The 27,368-nt window shown below is 46.5% G+C and overlaps 1 protein-coding gene across 4 annotated transcripts in view; it reads left to right on the forward strand.

Annotated features, from left to right (window-relative positions):
* PIGX (phosphatidylinositol glycan anchor biosynthesis class X) overlaps positions 1–27,368 on the forward strand; it is a 513,668-nt gene that overhangs the window by 27,828 nt on the left and 458,472 nt on the right. The window lies entirely within an intron of this gene.

Here is a 27,368-nt window from a genome sequence, read left to right on the forward strand (position 1 = left end):
GGTTTATTAGACCTTCACTGCCAACATTTCTGACCGATCTCACTCTGGTCACTGTGTCACATTGAAATTTGGAACACTTGTCTCCATCACTGTGCCTAAATAGTCTGCCCTCACGGTACTTGATAATTTGCTCCTCAATGCGCCGTTATTTTGTCATCACTGGCACTCAAATACACCCCTCTTACACGATGAAGTCATTTCCCTGTTGTCTTTCGCAATCCTGGACACTGAGTTCCACCATGCGCCGTTTTTTCTCCACCACGAGCACATGAATATACTCTGTTTTAATGGAAGAGATGAGGTTGCAAATTTCCAATACAACATGCCTAATTTCATGTATTTCTTCTCTCCCCTTTTCTCCTCCTTTTTCCCATGTAATGTATAAATGTATAGAATTGCGTTAAAAGGCAGTGTAATATTTAAAGCCAACAATGACTATATTTTTGTCCTGATGATGATGCCCCTCATTTAACTTAGGCATCGAAACGTCGTCGACCAAAAAACACCCCTTATGCAATATGACATTTAAAATATTGTGAAATGCAATGGTGTGGTTATAACAATCTCTGTCTGTATCACTGACTACAAGTACACAGACATATTTTTGCTTTGCTCCTTTTACCATTCTGTTCGTTGTTTTATCTGAATGTTGTAGGTCACGGCTGTGCCCACTTATTATTAATATGTTCATTCAGTTTTATTAAGAAAATTGTTAAATAAATTCCTTGTCCGGCTGGACAAAAGACATAACACTTATCAAGTGTGTGATTATTAGCTCAGTATACCATTGTGTCCACGAGTAGGGGCCACTGTTTTTTGTAGCTTGGAATGGGGTGAGCATCTGTCCTAGTGACAGCATTGAGACCTCTATAGTCCACACAGAACCTCATCTCTCTCTTACCATCTTGGGTGTGAGGTTTTGGTACAAGGACTACTGGGCTGGCCCAGGGGCTCTCTGATGGCTCAATTACTCCAAGCTCAAGCATTTTCTGCACCTCAGTCTTTATACAATCCCTGACATGGTCAGGTTGCCTGTAGATCTTACTCTTCACAGGTAGACTGTCACCGGTGTCCACCTCATGGGTGCACCAGTTAGTCTGACTAGGTGTCAATGAAGACATATGTCTGTAAGACTGTAGAACCTGTCTGCAGTCCTGTTGCTGCTGGTCAGTGAGGCTGCCAGCTAATGCCACACCATCAACTGCGCCATCATCAGGGTTACGGGATACCAGGTCTGGGAGAGGGTCACTCTCTTCCTCCTGCTCCCCATCTGTAGCCATGAGCAAGCCCATGTCTGCCATGTCCACATATGCTTTCAGTCTGTTTACATGGAGCACCCTGTGGGGGCTCCTAGGGGTGCCAATGCCCACCAAGTAGGTGACCTCTCCCTTTTTCTCAATTATGGTGTGGGGTCCAGACCATTTGTCTTGGAGAGCTGCTGAGGCCACTGGCTCCAACACCCACACCTTCTGCCTTGGCTGGTACTCAGTCAGCACAGCCTTTTGGTCATGCCAAGCTTTTTGGAGTTCTTGGCTGGCCTCAAGGATTTTGGAAGCTTTCTCCATGTATTCAGCCATCATGGAGCGGAGACCAAGTACATAGTCCACTATGTCAAGTTTAGGCTTTTTGAGAGGTAACTCCCATCCTTCCTTCACAATACACAAGGGACCCCTTACAGGATGTCCAAACAAAAGCTCAAAAGGGCTGTAGCCAACCCCCTTTTGTGGGACCTCTCTGTAAGCAAAGAGAAGGCAGGGTAAAAGGATGTCCCATCTTCGCCTAAGCTTTTCAGGTAACCCTTTTATCATCCCTTTTAGGGTCTTGTTAAATCTTTCAACAAGCCCATTGCACTGTGGATGGTAGGGTGTAGTGAACTTATAGTTAACACCACACTCTTTCCACATTGCTTTTAGATATCCAGACATGAAGTTGGTACCTCTGTCTGAAAGTACCTCCTTTGGAAAGCCTACTCTGGAGAAAACTCCAAGTAGGGCCCTTGCCACAACAGGAGCTGTTGTGGTCCTCAGGGGGATTGCCTCTGGATACCTGGTGGCATGATCCACTACCACCAGTATAAATCTGTGCCCAGATGCTGTTGGGGGGTCCTTTGGTCCAACAATGTCTATCCTCACTCTCTCAAAGGGTACCCCCACCACAGGTAGTGGTATGAGTGGGGCCTTTGTGGTGCCACCTGATTTGCCACTGGCTTGGCAAGTAGCACAGGAGCGACAAAACTCCTTTGTATCTTCTGACATGTGAGGCCAGTGAAAGTGAGGGACACGCCTGTCCCATGTCTTGTTCTGGCCTAAGTGTCATGCTAGAGGAATATCATGGGCCAAGGTTAGAAGGAAGCCCCTAAATTGCAGAGGTATGACCAACCTCCTGGAAGCACCAGGCTTGGGGTCTCTTGCCTCTGAATAAAGGAGCCCATCATCCCAATACACTTTATGGGTACCTTCAGCATTCCTAGCAGCCTCAGCAGCAGCCTGCTGTCTGAGGGGTTCAAGAGAAGGACAAGTTAACTGAGCCTGCCCCAGATCTGCCCTTGAGGGTCCCCCTGTCCCCAGAAACTCAACCTGATCAGGTTCAAGCTCTTCCAGGACAGTCTCCTCTTGGATCACCGAATCAGCCTCCTGTGAGGGCTGATCCTCAACCTGGGGCAAGTGGGAAGGCACTGCCTTTATCCTCTTGCTCTTTCTCTTGGGTTGTGTCTGGTCTATTGTTCCAAGATCCAGCACAGGTTCAGGTAAGCACGTTTTGGGCTGTGACCTGGTCACAGCAAGGACATGTTTAGTTTAGTTTAGTTTAAAGGAGCTTGTAAAGCGCCAGTTGACGCCTCCCGGCGTGTCCCAGCGCTGAAATACCTAGCATCTCTGCATGAGTCCTGTACTCCACTTCTGACCACACGGAGTCCTCTAGATCATTGCCCAAAAGACAGTCAACTGGGAGGTCTGCACTTACCACAACTCTCTTGAGGCAAGTTACCACTCCCCAGGAGAAGTTAACAATTGCCACTCTATGGGGAGTAGTGACATTGCTAGCATTGGTCACCAGGTAATTATCACCCAGTACAAGTTGTCCAGGGTCCACAAAGTTAGGTGTCACCATGGTGACACTGGCACGTGTCCCTGTAGGCCTGAGCCACTTTACCATTAATCAAAGGCGTCTGCCTGTACTTGCCCAGAGTACTGGCACTCTGCGTAGTGGACATATCCATGTCCCCATCACAGATCAAGACTGCCTGAGTAGGAACTCTGACTTGGTCAGACTCCATCTCAGTACCCATGGTTAACCCCACTATAGCTTTAGTTTGGGGGCTGCCACTGATGACTGTACTAGGGGGTGCAGTTGCCTTAGGGGCTGCAGTGGCAGGGGCTCCACCTTTCTTAGTGCACTCACTAAACTAGTGAGAAACTGACTTACAGTAATTACACCACGGTTTCTTTGGGCCATCATTCTTCTTCTTTTTCTTTCCTGTTTGGGACCCCCCCTCATTAGTAGTATTTTGGGGGCCTGAATAAGACTTCTGGTCTTTTTGTTTCTGATCTCCACCCTTCTGGTCTGCCTTCTTTTGATCACCTCCTTGGTTCTGGGGTGTCTGCTTAACCCTGGTTCTGACCCACTTATCTGCCCTCTTTCCCAATTCTTGGGGAGAGGTCAAATCTGAGTCAAACAGGTGTTGGTGCAACAACTGGTTCTGACAGTTATTAAGGATTTGTTCCCTCATGATCAAATTATACAATCCTGTATAGTCCTTAACTTTACTACCAAGCAACCAACATTCCAGAGCCTTAGTGGCACAATCGACAAAATCAGTCCAGTCCTGAGTCTGAGCTTTTTGGGTATCTCTGAAAACAACCTGTATTGCTCAGTGGTTAGGCCCAACCCCTCAATAAGAGCACTCTTCAGGACAGTGTAGTTTTTAGCATCCTCAGGTCTAACAGTGAGGAGCTTGTCTCTCCCTTTTTCTGAAAAGGAGAGCCACAATATTGCTGCCCACTGATCTTGAGGAACCTGCTGTACCATGCAGGCTCTCTCAAGAGCAGTTATCCATTTGTGGATGTCATCCCCATCTCTGTAGGGGGGCACAATCTTACTCAGGTTTCTATGATCATAGGACCTGTCTTTATCCTTAGGGATACTGCTGCCACCAGTGGAATCTAATCCACTTAATCTTTGCTCCCTTGCTAAAGCAAGTTTAGCTTGTGCCAGGGTTACCTCTTCCTTCTCATTTTGAAGTTGGACAGCTCTCATCCTAGCCTCATGTTCTCTTCTCTGGGGGGGAAGACATTCCCATTTGAGATCCCCTTGAGGCATTAGACTGGTTAGACTCCCTGGAAGGAGATATATCCCTTCTATTGCCAGGGTAAAGTCTACTGTTAGGTCTGGGAAGGTTTAACACCTCCCCATCCCCATGTAGGCTTACATTGGCCCTGCTAAGTCTTCTGACCTGAACCTGGCCATCCCCCTGATTATCTGAGTCCTCATCTTCCTCTACCCCTTCATTCTCAACTTCTGGGGTAATGGTCTCATCATCTGTGGGGGCTCCCTCTCCTATCTCACCTGAAGGACCTGTCTCAGGATCCCTCTCAAGATCAGCTTTCTCTAGGATAGCTATTAGGTTAGGGATGGTGGGGTTATGACCCCTTTTCAGCCCTCTTGAGGTTCACAAGGCACTCAATCCTCGAAAGCTGAGTTTTTCATAGCTGGAAGGGGCCTTGGGAGTGTCACCCACAGGTATAAAACCAGATGGTTCAGCTGCCCCAGCCATGACTAGTGAGGTGAAGGTGGTGCACCTACCTACACTATGTGTTTACCTACTGGAACCTCTCTAGAGGTTGTAGTCAGGGTGTGCTAAGCCCTTTGGTCTACAACCACTAAGTTCAGTAGAACTTAAGTATGTTAAGCTTTGTTTATATGATTATTGTCAAAGATTACAATTGGTAAAACTAACAGCAAGCTCAAATCCCAACCGCTGCACACCAATGTGAGAAGTTGGCCTGGTATATGATGATCACTAATTCTAGTGAGCACCTTGCACCAGTCCAAACGGCCCTTATGATGATTGGTTGTAAGTCAACCTTATAGACCAGCTATCCCAGGGGTAGCATGGACAAAAGCAGTCTTAGGCTAAACTCAAGAGGGCATGTGAAGCCAGCTGTTTTACCATATGCAATCCTTTAAATACCAAATGAAAGGACACCACACAAGTTATATATTCTAAAATATATGTATTTATTTCTAGAATAATCCCCTATACTCTTTATGAGCACAGAAGCACAAGAGTTAAACAAAGAACTCAATATAACATACAATAAGCTGCACAATTATGGATAGGCCGAGTGGCCACTCAAACCATATATTAAAAAAGTGGTATAAGTACCACGTCGCGAACAATTGTAAGGCCTAGGGCCTTGGGAATCGCTGGGCTTACACTGGACTAACGAAGGTTAGGACATAGGAGGCCCACAGGATGCGGGTGCAGTGTCTATAGGCAACCTCGTTTACCATGCAAGTCAATGGTGCGTAAAAATCAGAAAGTTATAGGTTTAGGTGACTTCCGACTGGACTAGAACTTAGCCACTTGAAACTAGGACACTAGGGATGTAAATCACTACAGGGGCACCGGAGTACCCTCGTTACCTCACCCACAGGAAGCGGGTGCATAGATGCCAAAGTGCGTCGGGTTTCTTCGTGGAGTTCTATGGAGCCTGGAGGAAAAGATGCTGCAGGCAGCCAGGAGAGAAGAGTCCGGTTGGATCCAAGGGTGGATCGAAGATGTAGAGTACCTGAAAGAAGAGGGGACAGAGTCTAGGTCACTAGCCAGTGACCTGGATGGAACCAGGACGGAACCAGGCAATGTCGGGTTGCGATCAGGTGCTGTCGAGTAGTTTGTCTCCGCTGCCACGTGGACCAGGAAGGATCGAGGATGACCAGCTGGTGGACACGAGCTGTCCCACGAAGGCTCTTGCTGTCGGCGGTGTCGGTTCTCGAATCTGAGTCACCAAGCCTTGGCAAATGCAACCCACGCAGTGCTCGAAGATGGCTTCCGGATCGGACCGGGAAGGTTAGATCAGTGGCTCCTTTTCTGGGGAGCTAGGGCCAGTCTGAAGCAACCAGACCAGCAGTTCAAAGTTGGAGGATCGTCGTCTCAGAGGCCACTAGCCAACGGGCCAGTGATCGCACAACGCGTCGAGCAGGAAAAGTGCAAAAGGGCCCCACGCAGAACTCGGTGAGTGTGGAGAGGTGATCTTCGGTGCACAGGCTGCTCGGGGCTGGGGCTTCTCAATCCCCAAAGCACAGCCTCAAGGGTGTCTCGGGAGCTGCACAGGAAGCACTAAGCTGGCTTTCCAAGATGGCCGGTCCCACGTCTCACGTCGCCTCCACGGGTCTAAGCTTTGCTAGGATTGTGGATCGGGCTGTTGGAAGTCTGGGAGTCCAGGTCTTGTCGGTCTCTGTCGTTCGAGCTCCGGCTGGAGCAACGGCAAAGAAAACCTTTGAGCGCTGATGGTGCCTGCTTGCACAGGGTGGCCACTCCTTGACCACAAGGGAGATTCTTTAGTCTTCTACGTCGAGTAGGATGTCGAAGGGTCCAGAGTTTTGTTTCAAAGTTTCAGTCAGGATGATCTGATGTGCCATGTCACAGCTCCTACCTTTATTCCAAATCAAGGGTCTGGATCACCTGCTAGGTCCCTCCTATGGGTGGGACCCAGGAAGGGGGTGGTTACACCCCTTTCCCTTTGTCCAGTTTTGTGCCAGAGCTGGGGCTGGAGTGCCCCAGCACCGGTTTGAACTGGACTTTCCATGGGACACCTTTTGTGCCCCAGGCAGTGTCTAGTTTCATTCAGCCCTCCCTGCCACAATCCACTATCTCCTGTCTGGGGTGGTGTAACACCTCCCTGTGACAGGAAACCTTTTGTCCAAGCCTCCCCTGCCGGAGTTTCGGTCAGCAGCAGGGGGCCAGACTCGTGTCTGTGGCAGCAGCATCCATTTTGTGATGCTGAGGCTCTGGTTATATTTAACCGCATTTAAGGAAAGTAACATGTCTTCTCCCTCTAGAAGGGTGGAATGCTACCCCCGTCGCCAGGACTGGCGAGGGGGTAGTATTCCAAAGCGTATGACACCTTACACAACATGTTTTGATAAAGCCACACCAAAGTTAGCAGTGAACCGCGAGGTTCATAATGCACTTAAGAGTATATGGTATGGCAATATACCAGAACAGCTAAACGACATTGGTTTCGAAAGCTGCAGACAGGGTCAGCTCATGCTAGAGCACCATCTCACATAAAACCAAGCACTCTGCCTCCAGGATTGTTAAGGCCTGCCATAGGAGTGACTTATAGGTGTATATGTGTCCAGATATAGGTTTAGACATAGGTATACTATATCTAAGCTAGGGGTGATTACACCACCTTGCCCCAGCTGAGTGATCAGCCAGTTGTATAATTTTGGATAGCCAGCCAGGGGTGGCAAAAGATATGCTGCAGCCCCTGGTAGGCCTTGGATGCACCTATGCCCTGGGTACCTATAGTACACTGTACAGGGGCTGATAAGGTGACCCAACACCCAATTGGTAATGTACCTAAAGTACATGGTTGTGACTTTAGAGAGAGAACAGCAGGCTGTGGGTCCGATTAGCAGGCCCACAGCCACATTAAGTCGAAAACCAGTGAAGCAAAAAATGGGGTGGCCATAGGAAAGCAGACCCTACTCTCCTACAAGCATCTCTAGGGTGTCTCTGGGCAACAGGGGGGATGTCTTACTTTAATTGTCTTGAGCCTGCATAGGCCATGAAATTACGACTGGAACTGACTCACAACTTCAGATTGAGTGTGGAAGTTGAAATTGATAGATATCAGTCCCATGTCTGCAGTGGTGGCAAAACTGATTAGGCATGCACTGGACGATGCTTCTTGAAGAAACTGAATTGGCGCTTGCACTGATACTATTTTATGTCTAATGGTCGTTATGAATGACCCTTGACTCTGCAATGGTTTAGATACAGCTTATGTGTATATTTTCGTGTTTGACAGCATGGCACATGAGATAGGCTGTTGAACTTTTTGACCGGCATGATGTTAATCGATGGGCCACTATGTATGATAAAGGTTATGGGTCAACCGTTGACCTTTTTTGTAATCTTGGGGCAGTGTCCTAATAGATTCTGATGTTTCGGGTGGTGGTGTGCCATAGTCTTTTGTTCTTCTTTGCAACCAGCCAAATCTACATGTGCCGGTCGTTCCTTGTTTGGTGCCATCATGGCACATCCATCTTCTTCACTGGCGCTAGATAATGATGTTGACAAGCCTTTGTAGTAAGAACTTGACAACAATCAACTTTGTCTGGTTTCTACTTTTCGTAACTAATTTAGCTTTTTGGCTTTGTGGGCATGGCGAGAATGCTTCTGGAACCTTCTGGCATCCATTTTATCTTTTCGTTATGACATATTTTCACTTTTACTTTGCAAACCAATTATCAAGTTGCTTTCTTCACCCTAGAGTTTACACATTTTTTATATGGCCGACATTTGCATTCATGGGGAAATGAAAACCCACATCGGCAACACTGTTTTTTCTTCTTTGGAGATGCCGCCTTGCATGTATCTATCTGGTACTTGTGCTTGAGTTTCATCACCAACCCTGATTCGTTTTTTTCTGGTCCAGCTTGCATATCAGCGGTTTGTCGATCTGCTGTTCCTCGACCCTTGCAGCCATTAATACTTTCTCTAAACTGAATGTCTCTCTTAACATGCATCTTCTAAACGAATCTGAAAGACCTCCATCAATAACTCTGAGGCGTATGGCTTCTTCATCTTTACATTCTTTAAACTTGCATTCTTTGATATGTTCATCAAGTCTCTCAACAAACTCATCCATCGTTTCTCCAACTTGCTGTCTAGCTTGATTGAAAATGTACCTTTTATAGTTGACATTTGGTATCGGATTAAACTTGGACTTGGCTTCCAACTCTTCCTTGATTTTATGGTATGATACTGCATCAGCTTGTGCTATTTTCTTTATCACCTTTTTCACTCCATATCCAGCACGGTTCTTTAAATACATAGGGTCTGATTTAGTTCTTGGTGGATGGGTTACTCCATCACAATGGTGGCAGATATCCAGTCTGCTGAAATTTAAATCCTATAGGATATAATGGGATTTATATTTCGGCGGATGAGAGATCCGGCAATGTTGTGATGGAATAACCCATCCGCCAATATCTAAATCGGGCTCTTCTTCATCTGCTTCTTACAGTCCATCTATGAAATCATTGAATGTCCACCTGCTGCCAATATTCTGCTTCATCACCATGTTGCATGGCGGTGGTGGTTTCAGGAATGTGGTGACACAGTACTTTGCACTCCCTTCTACAGCCATTATAAAAATGTAACTATTCCAAATGCCAATTGGTGCATTAGATGCTACTTGCCACTGTGCACGCATCGGTGACTCAACCGGGCCTGGTCATCATGATTTGAGGTTGTGTGGCACTTCCCTCCCTCTTGCTGGTAAGTATGTTTGCACTTTCGTACCTGGTTATCACTGCCTTTAGTATTTGCTTCATATGAATACTAGCTTGGAGTTATGGCACAACGCAGTGTTTCTTCTTTCAGCCTTACCTACGGATTCTGGTGGGCTTTTGAATGTGCACCTCCACCGAGCCTTCAACTTCTTCGAGCGCTGTATATGGGCATGAGTGAGGCTTGAATTCCACACATGAGAACTTCAAACTACTACTCATCGATTTGGGCTCATGTGGCCCACACAAACAGTTTGCTGTAGCGTTGCAAACTCTCAGGGAGAGCAGTCTAATTTCTTCTTGGCACAGATCCCCTTACTCTTCGACAGTTGTAGCAGCCCGGGAGCATGCATGTGTGTATGCCACACATGGAGCTCTGGACTGCAAGGATCCTAGCTCACATAGTCTCACCACATTACAACGACCACCTTGTAATCAAGTTTAATTTTGGGTGGTAGTTGTAAAACGTAGTGATAAAATGGACAGTGTTACAGGCACTGGTTCTGCATGCGCAGCCAACTTTACATGCAACAATAACGGATTGTATTTTATGCAATATATACGTTGATTGCTAATGTTAACTAGACACCTTTCAGTTTGTGATTGCTGTATTCAGGTGTTAAACTGGTAGTGATGTGATGAAACACTTGCCTAGACAATTTTGTGTATTAACATGACTAAAGATTAAAGTAATACTGCCAAAGAATATGCACTTAACGCTGCAATCATTTTAAATAAACTTGCTGTCTAATGTAATATATTTTGGACTTTCGTTGCACCATAACACGTCTCTGGTTAAAATACACTCTGACATGGCAGCTTGTGAATTCATCTGGTATTTTAGTGTTTTACATCTTAAGAAGAGCACAATTAATTTACAGTTGAAAAAACATTGATGTGCCTATCAGGCAATGGCTCGATTACTTACTGGTAATACTCATTACTCTTAGACGGTCTCGTCACAAATATTACTTGTGAGTTGAATCCTACCTCTGAGACAGGAAACATCAGGAGTGGTGAAAATACGAGCCTTGCAAGTTGGGTGCCAAAACAGGGCTGGCATTCCCAGTATCATTATGTTCAGATCAAGCACTGTTAGAGGCCCATAAGCCATGGATCGTGGTGAGGTCTAATGATGGAGATAAGGAGTTGGACTTAGAGTAAATAATATTATCGTTAAATAATGAGACCATTTCTTCTATGTTCCTCAATCTCATTCCAGTCATTACTTGTGACGTGTATCAAAGAATAAGGACTTGGACCATAGAAATATTCCAAAATCAACTCAGTTCAACAAACTGTGCATTTTAATGAATAAATAGTGAACCAAAGCAAAAGCAAGAAACTTAATCATAAATAAAGATCAGATTAATATGATTTTACAGAACTTAAACTCCAGAAGCAAAATGGAAACAGCATTCTTAAAGTATAATGCCTAATAACATTATTTCCAGAGCTCATGTTCCAGGTCTACATATCTCTGTCAATAAAATTACCTGAAATGCCACACAGGAAGCAATAACGCATCACGTGGAACATCCTTAGATCCTGAATTGAATAGTAGTGTCTTGGACAATGTAAACCAGTGTAGTGTGATGGTGGATTTTATCCATCTGCTTATAGTCATTGAAGTTGCCTTTTTACCTTCACTAGACTTCCCAAACGTCACATACAAGTGGACCCTGAAGGAGCTGTACCTGGCAAGATAAATGAATTAAACTGTTTTAAAATGAAGCTGCTTCAATAACCTTCCTTTTACAGATAAAAGGTGAGGAAATAATGTTGGTAACACTACTTACTGTAAAGTATGAAAGCGCTTTAAAGACCACTTTACTTTAGGAGCAAATAGAGATTGTGGTTTTAGCCCCACTCCTTCCTTTTTTTTTTTTTGGTCCTCATCTCACCTTACAAGCCTCTGCGGGTCTTATGAAGCCGCCTTCGTTACTAGTCGCCCCTACGGCTTACCGCACTTGCTTGGGTCGTCCGACCAGTCCCATTGTTTTGTATGGGACCCTGGTGTAATCATAAGACCAATGGTGTTACAGTAATCTTAAATCCTTGCCCCAACTCACCAGGGGGTGCCAGATATTCGAGAACGTATCTTCCACTCCATCATACTCCAGTCGTGCAATAGATGAATGCAGCTTTAAGCCAATCCTCCCTTTGCGGGGGGAGGGCATCCTTCCACCTCTTACACACTTCCCTTCTTGCCAGCAGTATCAAGTTCAGTAACAGACCCCTATCTTTCTGCAAGAGGTTCTGGCTGAGGCGACCATCATCTCCAAAGAATACCAGTTGCATATTTATCTCGATGTTGGTGTTGATTATGCCCAGTAAGTTGTCACCTACCTCAGCCCAGAATCTTGTGAGTGCTGGGCACTCATAGAAAATATGTAGATCGTTGGCAAAGGGTACTGCACATCTGGGGCATTTAGGAACAGAATAAGGAGCAAACTTTGCAATTTTTGCCTGGGTGTAATAGAGTCTATTAATAACAAAGAAATGATTTTTTTTTTAGGCAGGCAGGTTTAACAGATCTGTACAGGGTCTTCAGTGAGGATTCATATAAAAGGTCTGCTGGTGGCCCTAGTGGGGATCCCGTCCACACTGCAACTGAGGCAGGTGTCTTATGGTCTTCGGCCTCCAGCAGACTATTGTACCACATAGATATTTCCTTATTCAGTGGATGTGTCTCTTGCAGCAAGTCTTCAATCTCCCTGTTTCCACTGATCTCCCGCTTTTCTGCCTCATACCAAGATGTTAACTGTATGTATTTAAATCTCGAGAACCCAGTGCCAATCTTGGCCCTCAGGTAATCCCAGGGATATATCCCCCCACTGTCCAACAGTTCAGACCAAATTTTGACACCAGCCCTCTTTATCGGCAGTGCCAAGCCGTCCTGCAAACAACCCGGGGTCCCTGGGGCATCCCATACAGGGGCGTTATCAGAGTAGTATCCAATGCCCCAGCTATGCCTGAGCCTACACCAAATCTCCAGAGCTGTCCTTAGAACCTTCAGACGGACCCTCTTGAAGAACCTAGGTGATCCAAATTTATACAGAAATGCTTCACCATTGCCTCCCCCTTCTACCCGCACCATTTCGCCTACCAGCTTCCCCCAAGCTGATTCCCCTGGCTTAATTAACAGCATCCGTATGCTTTTAAACTGGAACGCTGCTGCATATAGTCTTACGTCTGGGAGCGCTAACCCTCCTTTTTTTAATCTGCGCCTAAGTTTTTTCCATGCTAGTCGAACCCCTTTGTTGCCCCAAATGAAACTGTTGATCTTACTCTGTACTTTACTCAGACTTTTACTCGAAAATGTCAAAGGAATTGAAGAAAAGAGGTATGACAGTTTAGGAAGGATGACCATCTTTACTAAGTTGGTTTTCCCGTATATAGTCAATGGTAGATTTCTCCATCTACTGAATAAGCTGTCGATTTCCTTTACCACCCTCTTTAGATTTAGCTCAGGGATCTTTTCAATTTCCTTCACTACATAAATCCCCAAGTATCTCATCTCTTCACTTTCTGTCCCTGCCCACTCCAAATTCCAGCACATCACCTCCGTCTTGGTTCTATTAACAAGAAACCCAGAAATACCTCCAAACTCGCGCATACGCTCTTCCACCCTTATGATAGCTGTATCCGGGTCGCTTGTATACAGAACCAGATCGTCAGCATACAGAGCTATTTTTGAGCAATAATGTTCTGATCTGAATGGATAGATTGACTCATCCAATCTAATCATCTGGGCCTATGGTTCCATATATAAATTAAATAAAAGAGGTGAAATCGGACACCCCTGCCTCGTTCCTCTCTGAATATTGAAACTCGCAGTGAGGAACCCATTCAAAAATATTCGGGCAGAGGCACCCTGATAACAGTTCTGCAGGGTCTGAATAAAAATAGGACCAAAACCCATAGCCTTCAGAACCTCCCATAAATATGCCCAGCAGACTCTGTCAAACGCCTTGGCCGCATCGACAGCGATAACGGCCAAGGGTTCTGTCCTCTGGATAGCCAGGTCGATGTTACCTATAAGAAGCTGTACTTGTTCCTGTATATGTCTACCTGCGACAAACCCTTTCTGATCTGGATGTATTAACCCAGGTATCAGTTTGGCCAATTTCCCTGCTAAAATGCCCATAAAGATCTTATAATCGGCGTTCAGCAGGGAGATTGGGCGGTAAGAGTCTGCCTTTTTTGGATCCTTACCTGGTTTCAATATCAGAACTATTATTGCCTCTTTCCAGGTGTTAGGGACCTTTCCATCCAAACCATAGATTGAATTAAAGGTATCTTCCAAGGGTTTGAGGAGCTCCTCTTTGAGATGTTTATATATTTCACTCGGGAGCGCGTCTGATCCTGCGGCTTTTTTATTCTTAGATTTATTTATCTGAGCTATGATCTCCTCTGATGTAAAGGGAGCATCTAACTTGTTTTTACTTTCTTCCGTGAGAACTGGAAGTTGTTTATTACTGAGAAATGACTGAATCACACATGGCCGGGGAGTCAGATCTTCCCTGTACAGGTCTGAGAACATAGAGAGAAGACAAGTCTGTATATCTTCGATCTTATTTGAGATTTCCCCGCCGGCGTTTATTTTAAGTTCTTTAATATCGTTCCTAGCTCGGTCGGCTCTGGCTTTCCATGCTAATAAAGCACCGGCCTTTTTTCCATATTCATAATTCTGCATTTTACCAGCCTCCCACTGTGCTCTACATTTAGCTTCTAGTTTCCCTCTATATTCTGATCTTGCCTCTTCCAACTTTCCCAAAATTTGAGTGAATTGCTCCTGGTCCCCATTGCTAGCTCCATCTCTTTCTCTCTCCAAGCCACCTATCCTCTCTTCGATACCCTTTAATACCCCGGCTTCAATCTTATTCTTATAACAGATGACTCCATGGAGTTTCCCTCTGAGCCAGGCTTTATAGGTGTCCCAAACTACATCTGGTGTTGTTGAGTCAGAGTTCAACATGAAAAACTCCAAGGTCGAAGCCTGTACAGCGGCGATCACATCAGGGTCCTGTAGCTTGGTCCTATTAAGGGTCCACCTTAGTGACCGTTGCTGAGCCTCCTTGATCTGATATACAATATGTAGAGGTGCATGATCGGATAGATGACTCGGGAGAACTGAAATCTCCTCTATGTTGGCTAATGAACCTCTATCTAAAAAAATATAGTCAATCCTGGAGGAATGACGGTATTTTTTGCTATAAAAGGTAAAATCCTTCTCATTTCCTTTTATTTCCCTCCATAGATCTACTAGGTCCATATTGTGGATCATGTTAACTAACGCCCTACGTACCTTCACTGCACCTTTATAATGACTTACGTTAGATCTATCCTTAAGGGGGTCAATCAAAACATTAAAATCTCCCCCTATCACGTATGGTGGCGGCTCCAGCATCAATATCGATTGCAGTTTATAGATAAATCGGGGCGTCCGAGTTCGGACCATAAAAAGAGGCACAAACCATATCACGATTTTCAAATGCTAATGTAGCGATCAACCATCTACCGGAAGAATCTGACTGTACTTTTTTATATTACATGGCGTCCCTTTTTTAATGGCAACCCCTCTATTTTGGGCTGTTTGTTTTGATGCACCAAAGCTCTTAACCCAAGTAACTTTTGAAAAAATTGCGATGCTTTCTTCATAGCTCAAATGTGTCTCCTGTAACAAACATATTTGTGCAGTTGACAATTCTAAATGTTTAAATATAAGCCTCTGCCTCCGAGGACATCTTAAGCCATTGACGTTCCACGAGATGAATATTGCACCACTACTCCTTGAAGTCAGAGTAGCCATCCTCCTCTTTTCCTACCCGTGAGTATCGACCCTTTTTTGAGGCTAGACTTAACACAATTACATAGAAGGTTTAAATGAGGTTGAATTTTTTTTTCTTTTTCCCCCTGCTCCCCCACCTCGTGCCCCCCCAACTACCTGCCCCCCCTCCCCTAACCCCGTGCCCTCTCTGCCCATGAGGAACCCTCCCTGCTAATAGGCAAAAGCCTATTTAGCCATCTTCCCCGTCCATGGAGCAACTGTATGATCACAGTTATTATTTATAAAAAATGTCCTACTAATTACACATTATTTAAGTTAAAGACCCAATTAATCTGTCTAAATCTATTTCGCTCCCTGCCCCTATTTTCTGTCTCTAATCTTGGCTATAAGGGCATCAGCTTCCTCCCCAGACTTAATCAGGTGCATATGGTTGTTCCACATTACTCTCAGCTGTGCCGGAAACTTCAGCTGTCCCTTAGCTCCTAAGCTATTTAACTCCTCTAGTCTTTTCCCCAACTCCCACTGCCTTGCTGTAGTGATATGTGAAATGTCAGATCTTATATAAAAAGTAAAGGGGTTGGAGCTGTTGAAGTGAATGGAACCTACTTTCAGTGCAGTGGAGAGAATCTGTTCTTTTATTGAGTAAGTCAGAAAATTAACCAGAATTTTTCTGGGTTTCTGCTTTGTAAGATTTCTCTTGAAGGGGTCACAGTGTACTCTCTGTATGTCGTGCAACAGGTCCACTTCTGGTATATCTTTTAAGACTGTCCCCTTCAGCAGAGCAATGACAAACCCCTTGATATCTGCCCCCTCCAGAGATTCTGGCACATTCAGGATTCTCAAATTATTCCGACGTGAATAATTTTCCAAGCGTTCAATATCTTCCTTAAGTTCTTTATTCTGTGCAGACAGCTTTGTAACCTCTGCCTCAGTAGTTCTCACCGACTCCTTTATCTTAGGAAGTTGCAACTCCATTGCCTCCGTCCTGAGAGTAACGTCATCCACCCTCTTAGTCAGTTCTTCACATGAAGCCTTTATTGCTGCTTGGTTAGCCTCAGAGACTGTAAATCTGTTGGCCATCTCGGCTTGATTAGTTTCAGATACTTTAAACCTGCTAGTGATTTCTTCCTTCATGGCCAATAGGATATCGGCCAGCGAACCTGCATTTGCATCTGGCTTATTTGTATGTAGCACAGCACCCATACCTGAACTATCAGAGGGGTCAAGCCGACCTTTTGATAAATTTTGTGCAATGCTCAACATATCTGTGCTTCCGGCCGATATTTGCGTGTCCTTTGGGCTTTCCTCCTCTAAAGCAGAGTATCGATTGCTTAGGCCGACATCAGCATGTACTATTACCTCTACATCTACTGGGGCAGAACAATTGTCGAGGCTGTTCCCATTAATACCTCCCTGTATCAGACCCTTTGGGGTGTTTATCTCTGGATTTACCTCTGAGATAACTGAGATGGACTGAGAGAGCTGAGAGGGTTGAGTGCCCTTACTGTTCTGTACAGGCTGAGTACTAGAGGCAGAGGTTGTGGTAGTGGTGCTGGACATTACCTTATAATAGGATTTAAGTGAGGGGGTAACTTTTATATTTACCTCTGCCCCTTTCGTCCCTTTCTTTTTCCCCCTACTTTTGATGGTTTTGGGGCTTAACCTCTTCAGTGCTCATGACAAGGTCAACTCGTCATGGGTTTTACCTGCCCTGTGCTTATGACGAGTTGACCTTGTCATGGATAAAGGGATTTATTAAATGTTAGCACCCAGCGGGAAAACCCCTAGCAGCCAAGGTGTTAAATACTCTTCAGAAGTGTTTAGTTTAGTTTTCCCCCTTCTTGCCCGCTCCTTCACTGCCAGAATAGGGGGTGAAATGCGTGGTGGATAAACAGGGTTTCCCTTGGATGTATTAAATACTGTCCTGGCTCTTAGTGTATATCTATTCTTTCTCTCGGGAGAATGACTTTCCTCAGTGCTACTGGCCCTTCTTATGCTCTCTTTGGCGTTTTTGCCCTTGTCACAGCCTCCCTCTACATCCATGCACCTTACCAACTCACTCGTGTCGATATTGCTGCTGCATTGATGGTGGTTCAATACTTGGTAAGCGCTGGCACATATATCACCCTTGCTGCCTTTTCTCACCCTTTTTCATTCTGCCTCTGCCTCTACGTCTTTTATGGCATTCCCTGCGCTACTTTGCCCCCGTGTCACCCTACTTGCGTTTTTTTTTAGTTCAGCTCTCCTCACAGCCTCAGCCCCGCAGACTCTCCTGCTGGCTCCACCGCCGCTGACCCGGAACACCAGCAGCGCAGAGTCTCGCCTCCTCCTCAATCTGGCCGCCTCCTCCCACAGCCAGTGTTGATTCCCGGATGCGTCGTCACCACCGCTCCCAGGCAGTTCGCGGCCGCTTCCCCAGCTGCACCGGTCCTCGACCTCGCCCGACCCGCTTGACCGGCGAAAACAAACATTCGGGGGCATACTCGACCAGCCAACCGCGGCCACGGTAAAATCCAATGTGATTTAAACAAAACATTTTTTTTTACGATACAGGGAGAAACTGCAAGTATTGGATATGATTGTATGGGTCTTCATGTATAGCGCATTTCTACGCAGGGAAACTTAGTTGCTCCATAGGTAGGGGAAGGTGACCACGGCCGTTCAGCTAGCGGCCGCCATGTTCCTCGTAGCCCCTCCCCCAGCCCCACTCCTTCCTGAACAAATTTCAAAAAGGGGAAGACAGCACAATAAAGCAGATTATTCACATCCCATTCAGGCTGAGGTACAGGTCACCAATAATGCTACCTTATATGAAAGAAGGATGTGCCTGAAGAAATTTGAGACTCAAGAACTATCTCACAGAAGAATGCCTAGAAGAACGCATTCCAACAGTCTCGATAAAAGCACATTATCATCCTGAAGATTGGTACTGGGCCCACAGTAAAGCCTTGAAAACAAATTATTGAGCCTTCCATGGGGAAAGTTAAATATTTAATTAAAAATCATCCAATAAAAACTGAATATATCCATATGAGAACAAGAGGAGGCTGACACCAATTGACAAATATATTCTCCTTGTGAAAAGAGGAACAGTGTCCAGAGTATGACTTCAAAGTATAAGCTTTTCTGGATAGCTTCAGCTATATGGAGTAGAAGACCTTTGCTTTGTAAGACTATCCTCTCAACTTACTAGCCAATCGAGTCTGATTGGAAGAGGCAGAGTCAAGGATGTAAGAGGAGATGGAGACAGCAGAAGACTCCAAGGAGGAAATACTGCCAGGGACTGGAGAAGGAAAAACCAAAATCTGTGTGGCTAAAATAGAACTAATACTACAATTCTGCGTGTTCCTCCTGAACTTTGCTCAGGAGTCTTGGAATGAAAGGAAAAAGGGGAAAGAATACAGTGATTTCTTGGGTCACTTTCCCACTAACTCATCCACCCAACAGGCCTGGGAGCTGGAGTATAATATGGTTAGCTGAATAATGCTCCTGGAATGAAATCGGTCCAAACATAGAGTGCTATCCTCTTGGAAACCTGAAATCTAATTCTGTGATGAAGAGGGAGGTGTGCTGAGCTGATCTCCGTGAACATTTTCCTGTTCCCTGATGCGAAGAGCAGAAAGTAAGTGTGACTTTAGCCAAGCCCCCACCTGATATGCTGCTTTATTCAGCAATTTGGAATGTGTGCTTCCTTGACAATATGTATGCTACAGTAATTGTGTTTGTTCTCATCAATACATTGCGCTGTTGAATCTCACAACTTTCCTTCAGAGACCACCTGGCTTTAACAGGATTGGAATCCAGCATCCCTACCCACCCTAGGAAGCTTTCATCTGTTGTAAGCACCATTGAGCCTTTAAGATGCATGTCACACCCTTGGGGAGAGTCAATGGATTCATCCACCACCTTGATCTCTCGTGTTACAGCAATCATGGACCTCAGTGACTTGGATGCTAGAAACCAGTGTTTCTGAAGATGCAACCGTAATGGATGAATATAAAGTTTGTCTCATTGAACGATGTACTATATAGTATGTGATTTTTAGACATGCTAAAAACGGCACAACAGCCGGAGAGATTACATCAGCAACATGGATAACACAGATTTGCCACAGGCCATCCAACCGTTTGGGTTATGTAAGTAGCCACCTTCCCCATCTTTATCAGTGGCACACAGAGGAGATGACCATGTATTATTCCCTGTGTCCCAACAGGTGCCTCATATTTTCTGATGCGTGCGCTGACAACCCCTCATTTGGTAGACTGATGTTCCAATCAGAGATCAGTGATCCATGCCCTTTAGTCTTTCTTCTAATTACAGCACCAAAGTAACCGACCAGTATTTGGCTGTGTCACGATCTGTCAAGAGAAAACTTATATTAAACAGTTTGTTAGTAACCATGGCCAGATCGAAGTCACCAATTAGGCCCAGTAAGGCTGTGTTGTAGTAAATTCGATGGGAAAGCCCAGCACTCACAAGAGAGTGCAGGTGTCCTCCTCTAATACATCTGGATAAACATGTTTCCCAAACCCACATTGAAAAAGTGGCCCATATAACTGGAACATTGTCATCCTTTTAGCGAGATACTGTGAGACATACTCCACAGGCACTTGGGGGTATAATAGACCCTGTGTAAGTATTTAAATTGTATCAGGTGTACTGTCCCCATGACGGCGACCTCTCTGGCACCATTTTGGCCTCAGTCCATTGTTCTTCTATTAAGGGCCCAAATCTGTTTCCCAGAGAGGGTGGAGAAGACTTACGCGGACATTTATGGTTTTTGTTTTATTTATTTGGGCAACTCCCTTGTCCTCAAGGTGTTCAGTCATTTGTTTTGCTTTCAGTTGGTTAAACACAGTGACCACACAAGTGGTTGGGAGATGAGACTCCAAGGCATGCCTTAATGGCTCATATCTGTAGAGCAGGGACTTGTGCAGCTATATTCTGCCGCTAGGAGAGTGTAGGACTTAGTCTGATCACTGTCCCAAATGACTCCTTAGATAGAAATACCAATTACATCCCAACGCTGGAAAGCCTGCAGTGTAGCAACCACAGGAAGTATGTTACCCGTCCTTAGTGGAGGGTTTCTTGGTCATCCTGCCTTCCCAGTCTAATCTGTTAAGTGTCTTGTACTAGGGCTAAAATACTACTTTTGTGTGTGTGTGGGTGGGGACGGAAGTTTATCTGAAATCTTGCCACCATACAGCTGCTTCAGTACTGGGTTGTTTGTAAACCAGTCTTGCTAAAGCTGGAAGATCGGGTCATTTCTATCACCACTACAATGAGGTGTGCTTTCAGTGATGGGACTTGATGGCTTCCATCCCAGCCCACCTTCATACACATATTGATAGCACTTTTCCAAGGCACCCACAGTAAGGCACCCTACCACAGATGGGAATGCATCAGGTCTTTTCATACGTGGGAAACTGAGGCTGTGATTCAAAAGGATTGTTCTGACGCATATTGAAAAGTAAAGATAGGGCAGCCATTTAAAAAAGCCCATCCTCCTCATGATCAAAACTGAGAGTTTGCCACATTCCCTAAATCAGTCTAGAAGGACCCCAGGCCTCGAAAAATCATAAAACTTTTTCATGGTTGATGGTTGATTGCTTTATTTCGATATGCATATATCATAAAAGCGATACAAAAGATTAAAACAGCATGTCGAAAAAAGTATGACTGTACAGTAAGTAGAAAACATTAAAACACATTAGAACATCATAAGTTAGTTAAAAGGAGATTAAATTGATATGGACAGTCTTTTAAGTCTAATCAACCAGGCCCATTTTAAAAACTTGGCAACGGCACAAACAATCGGGGGAGCTGTATTAGTTGATAGAATCCGAAGGGCGACAGAGTGCTGGCGAGTACCCAATTCTCTGCAGATAGGACCAAGCCAACGTGATCTTGGACGGCCGTAATCTGGGCATTCAAATAGAAAATGTGGCACAGTCTCTGGTTTATCGGGACAGAGAGCACAGTATCGTGAAGAGGGCTGGGATTTATTCCACCTGGAACAGAGGTCAGCCAAGGGTAACAACCCCAGCCGGAATTTGATGTACAGGGACCGGTCCATGGCAAGTGTTATTAGGTCCATGTATGGCTCGTAGGCAACGACATCTTTTATCAGCAGAAAAGCTGCGGTGGTTTTGCAGTGCTGCTGATTACTGATGCGCTTCACGCGGACCCACTCCCAGAACAGTTTTTTTAGGGTCTCCTTCTTTTCTTGACCTGCAGGTAGAGTAACTTGGATAATCTACTCAACCTAACCTTAATGTACTTGATCTGTAAACTGGTCTGAAACCGTGAGATCAATGGCAAATATTTTAATTTACAGAGTCACCTTTTTCTGCATTCTCACATATGAGTGCACCTTCAAATATGCGAGCTTAGCTTTTCTGTTGTACAAAACTCTTCTGTTTGATTAAAATGACTAAATGTTAAAAATCATAAATCTGCTCAGCCCATCTCTAACTGTCACCACACATCCACTCAGGCATTTCACGCATTACAGACACACCAACATTCCGTAACCAACTCACACTCTGGCTGAGCAGCTAAGAGGACCTGGACTGGTTTACATGTAAATGCAATAGAGAGGATATAATAGAGTTTTTCTCAAATTATGTTTAAACATCGACTTTTAATAATTATGGGGCACATGCATCAAGCATTTTTGCCTTAGCAAACGGGCAGATTCGCAGAATCGGCTTGTTTGCGAACGCAAAAAATGCTTTTCAGATGCCGCAAACCCTATTTTGCGATTCGGTAACCTGTTACCGAATCGCAAAATGGGTTTGCGATTTGCAATTAGGAAGGGGCGTGTTTAGGGCTTCCCTCCCTTCCGAATCACATCTGTACGTAGAAAAGTTTTGTGACCGAAATGCGGTCGCAAAATATTCGTATTTTACCACCTACTTTTTTTTTAATGTGTTTATTAAATATTACAGTAAACAATATAAAGGGACTAAGCAAATCATCCAGATCGTCAAGAAAGCAAAGTACATACAGAAATGAAGATCTAAACAACTAAATAAAAAAAACATATACCGGTCTCAGCGGTTGCAACAGTACTGTAGGGGTTAGCAATACATCAATTCAAGTCTTGGGTACTACTGGATATGGTACACAATAATGAAACAAGGGTGGTGATAAGCATAACACTTCACACAGGTTTAGCTTGTGGGAGATGTTTGCTCCATCTATACTAATATAATAAAGAGAGAGACCAAGCCTTTGAGGCGGGTAATCTCAGGAACCACAGCACCAATCACAACACCCAATACAGCGTTGGAAAGGGCAGTTGCAGCAGAAGGACATAGGCTATGCAGACGTCCACCATATACATTTAGGTTTAAAGCTTTTTATTAAGGCAAAACGTAGGAGGGAAGGGGACAAAGAAGGGAGGGGTATGCACATTACAAACAAACATCAAGGCAAAAGTAATCAGAGCATGGTAATGGACAGTGGCAACCGCAGATAAAGTTCCGTTGAGAAAAGGCTGAACATGTGTGCCACTGTCGGTGAAGCTGAAAAGCTAAAGAAAGGAAAAGCAAGAAGCCGACTCTCCCTCCCCCCTTGAACCCTCCCCCCAACACCCCAACTCCCCCTAACCCCCACCCAACTTCCCCCCGTCCAGTGCTTAGGTCATTAATGCGTCCTGCTGCCCTACCCCACCCCCCCACCGCATGAGTCCCCATCTCAGGTCTGTTTAGTTGGTTGGGTCTGCGGGAGGTGTTAGTCTCAGGAGTCTAAGGTACCTCGGACAGGTAAGTTCTCTAAATTCTGTGGTCAAGAGCGCATGGAAGGGTCGCCACAACTCATCAAATTGCTCCACGTCCCCCGCCACCATAAGCGATAGTTTTTCCATGCCTAGGACATGCCAGAGTCTATGGAGCCAGCCCGTGATGGAGGGGACTGTGGTAGTGCGCCAATGTATCAATATGTTCTGGATCGCCGATCCCAATGCTATTGCTATTTGCCGACCTCTATGGGACTTCAGCGGGTACATTAGCCCATTCGGGAGGCCCAACAAAACATACGCCGGGAAGCGTGGCAATTCCACCTCAAAGTGAGCGTCTATCTCATCAATAATCTCCGTCCAGTATTCCCTCAACAGGGGGCAGTCCCAAAGCACATGCGTAAGAGTCCCCGTCTGCCCACATTCTCTCCAACACGCTTTCCCAATATTCCTATCAATTTCATGTAATCTCTCCGGGGTATAATACCAATACGTAGACACCTTTTGTGAGTGTTTCTGTGAGTCCTGTGTGGTATGCCGAGTGTCTCGCGCGGTATGCAATCTGATCCCATTCCTTACGACTGAGCGTCCTCCCCAGCTCTCTATTCCAGCGTTCCCTGCCAGGGTTATAAAAGTAAAATGGGGGGGTTGCAGGAATTTATAGAGGTCCGTGATCAGTTTGGCGTCAGAGGTGCGAGTTATTAACCACCTCTCGTACGGCTTCATCTGGCGATCTGCAGTGTCTCGTACCTGCGGCTGAAGCGCCCAATGCCTAACCTGCATGTACCTTAACCTCTCTGCCTCAGTCAGTTGAAATTCCTGCTTCAAGTGCTGAAAGGGGACCACCCCATCCGAGTCATACATCTGGAAGAGCGCACGGCAACCCGCTGCCCTCCAGTGCATGAACGCGCCCGGTTCTAGACCTGGGGAGAAATCAGGGTTCTCTACGATCGGCGTGAAAGGCGAGGGGAATGTGGTGAGGTCGTGAACTTCATTAACAGCGTCCCACACTCTCAAGGGGACTCGCGTGACATAGGAGGCGTATAGGTTGGAGGGGCGGTGAATCCGCCGCAAGAATGGCACCTCCTGTAAAGGACGCCCCGCCACCGCCTGGTCCTGAAAGAGCCAATGCTTGTCAGATTCCCATTTGCTCCATTCTACCAGGTAGCGAAGCTGCGCTCCCTGAAAGTATTTCCGGAGATCTGGGATGCCAAGTGTAGGAGAGTAGGGTCTGCAATCCTATGATCACCCAGATTTTTTGCTTTTGTTTCACTGGTTTACGACTTTCTCTGGCTGTGCGCCTGCTAATCAGACCCACAGCCTGGCTGTTCTCTTTCTAAATTACGATATGTACCCTAGGTGCATTTACCAATTGGTACTGGGCCACCTTATCAGACCCCGTAACGCAGGGCATAGGTGTACCCAGGGCCGCCAGGGGCTGCAGCATGTATTATGCCACCCCTGGCTGGCCTCTTAAATTTGACACAACTGGCTGCACGACAGCTGGGGCGAAGACGTGTAACCACCCTTCGCTTTAGGTATAGTAGCCCTATATCTAACCATACAATGGACACCCGAGTCACTATCAGTCACTCCTATGGCAGGCCTTATCAATCCTGAAGGCAGAGTGCGTGGGCTCGTGTGAGCTAGGTTCAGGCCCGAGCCGAGCCCGGCTGCAGCTTGCGGAATCAAGCCCCAATAGCTGTTCCATGATAACGCGTACCATATCGGTAACTCCGGTATCGCGTTATCAAGACATGTCGAGTAAGGTGTCATACGAATCGGGGTGCTGCCCTCTCACCAACTCTGGCGATGAGGTTAGTATCCCACCCTTCTAGAGGGACACGACATGTACGTAACTGTGAACCCCGGTTAAAGTTAACTGAAGCCTCAGCTCCACAAAATGGATGCTGCCACCACAGACACAAGTCTGACCTCCTGCCGCTGGGAGTCCTTCCAGCGAGGAGCACTTGGACAAAGGGTTTCCTGTCGAGGGCGCTGTTCGCACCGTCCCAGACAGGGTTTGTGTATTCTGGGTAGGTAGGGCTTTGGCGAGAAGGTGACTGCGGAGTGGCACCCCGGTGCTCACTACGCATCTGCCGGTTGGAACCAGTTCCAGGGGCGACAGCCCTGGCCTGGGGAAAGCCCGGCAGGGGAGAGGGGCGTAACTACCCCCCTTCCTGGTCCCACCCTTAGGGCAGGACCTAGTCATGTACCCACCCCTTTCTTTAGGATAAAGACCGGAGCGGGGACCCTTCCAAATTAGATCATCTTTGAATCAAGAATACTTTCTACGAAAGGACTCAAGACTCTTCTCAAGATTTCTCCCTTGTGGCTAAGGAGTAGTCACCCTGCATCAGCGGGCACCAACTAAGAACTCTGCGGTTTGCTGCAAGTCCTTCCTCAAGGATCCGACGGCCCAGCTCGACGAGAACCGGCTTCCCTGGCACCTCTGACCTCTACCCACGTCATCAGCTCAGCTGTGATCTGTGGGTGCGACGAGACCTCGAGGGACCGGCCATCATCAGAACCTGCACGCTCTTAAAAACCAGCACGACCATCGAGGTAACTCTCTGGTGAGTGCTCTGGGGTCCGAGAAGCCCCGACCCTGAGCCGCTCTAGCACCGAAGTGCAGTCTCCCAGCATCTCCACGATCTGCGTGGGGCCCTTCTGCTCGCTGCTCAGCACGTTGTCTGGTCACTCGCCGCTGGCTTGTGCCCTTCTGTGACGACATCCGAGAATCATCACTGCTGGTCTGGTTGCTCCAGACTGGCCCTTGCTTCCATCTTTGCGAGAAGCACCCCGGACCCTCCTGGTCCACTCAAGACGCCATCTTAGGCCCACCCCGTGGCCCTGAGATCTGCCAAGGCTTGTTGCCCCATCCTGGGCCCAGCGACGCCGACAGCATCATCCTTCGTGGGACAGCTCGCACCTCCACCGTGGTCGCCGACAACGCCTCCTGGTCCGTGAGACTGCAGAGCCTAGCGTCGCCCACTCACCTAGTCGAGGTGACGGCCAACCGGTGCCTTCCTGGTACCCTCTGACTACTGGCTAGTAGTACGAACTTGGTCCCCTCTGCTTTCAGGTTTCATCAATCTCCGATCCAGGCTTGGATCTCTACGAACTATTCAGCACTGGTCGCCGGCCAGCAACTCCTTTCTTCCGGCTCCTGGCTCGTCAGCGAAGACCCCGACGCCTGTAAGACTTGTGCAGCCGCAGCCCTCGTGGCTAGGTAACTCGGCATTTCGGTGCCTGCATAGCCTCCTTACTCTAGGGTCCCGAGTCCCTCGCTTCCGACTTGCCTTATCGGGTCCGCCCGAGACCTTAACCTTTCCGTGTCCTCGGACACTTGTTTTAATTGTGCACTTGAAGTATTTGCTAAAGAGATTTGGTTTGTGCTTAGTACCCTGTCCTCATAAAGAGTACAGGGCTGTTGTGATTCTTAATAAATATCCTGTTTATTTTCATAACACTTGTGTGGTGTCCTTTCACTGGGTGTTCAAGGGGTACATGTGTGGTAAACAGCTGGCTTAACACGCCCTCTCGAGTCTTTAGCCTTAGACTGCTCGTATCCACGCTACTAGGATAGCTGGTCTATAGGTTGACTTACAACCAGACACCATAAGGGTCGTTGGAACGATACATAGCGGTCGCTAGAATAGCGAACGTTGCATATCGGGCCAACTTCTCACACCAAGGCCTCCCGCCTCCGGGGCCAATGTGGAGAGAACCCTCTTCATTCTCGGCTTGCGGCCCTGCCAGATGAAACGTGCAATATCTGCTTGCGTCTGTCTGATCCATCCCGTAGGCGGTTGGAGCGGCAAGGCCCGAAAGAGATACAAGATCTGGGGCAAGACCGTCATTTTAACCACAGCTATTCTGCCAAGCCAGGACAACATTCCTTTACCCCAGCGGGCTAACTCTTCCTTGATTTTCCTGCCCAGAGATTCGTAATTGGCCGCCACCATTGCTGGCAACGTCGGTGCTAACAGAATCCCCAGGTAAGGTACCAGGGATGACGACCACTGCATAGGGAAACGCCTCTGCAGGTCTCGTCTTGTATCCGCTGCCAGGGACACATCCAGGGCCGCCGACTTGCCCATGTTCATCTTGAAGCCCGCCACTTTCGAGAAATCATCCAGTTCCTTAATGGATGCCGGGAGGGCCCGCATCGGGTCATCCAGGGTCAATAGGACATCGTCCGCATAAAGACTAACCGTATGGACATATCGCCCCATCTTAACCCCTATCGCATCCGGGTTCTGGCGAATCCTCTGGGCAAACGGCTCCATGTATAGGGCAAAGAGAAGT

This window comes from Lissotriton vulgaris, chromosome 11, assembly GCF_964263255.1.
Source record: "Lissotriton vulgaris chromosome 11, aLisVul1.2, whole genome shotgun sequence".
Lineage (NCBI taxonomy): Eukaryota > Metazoa > Chordata > Amphibia > Caudata > Salamandridae > Lissotriton > Lissotriton vulgaris.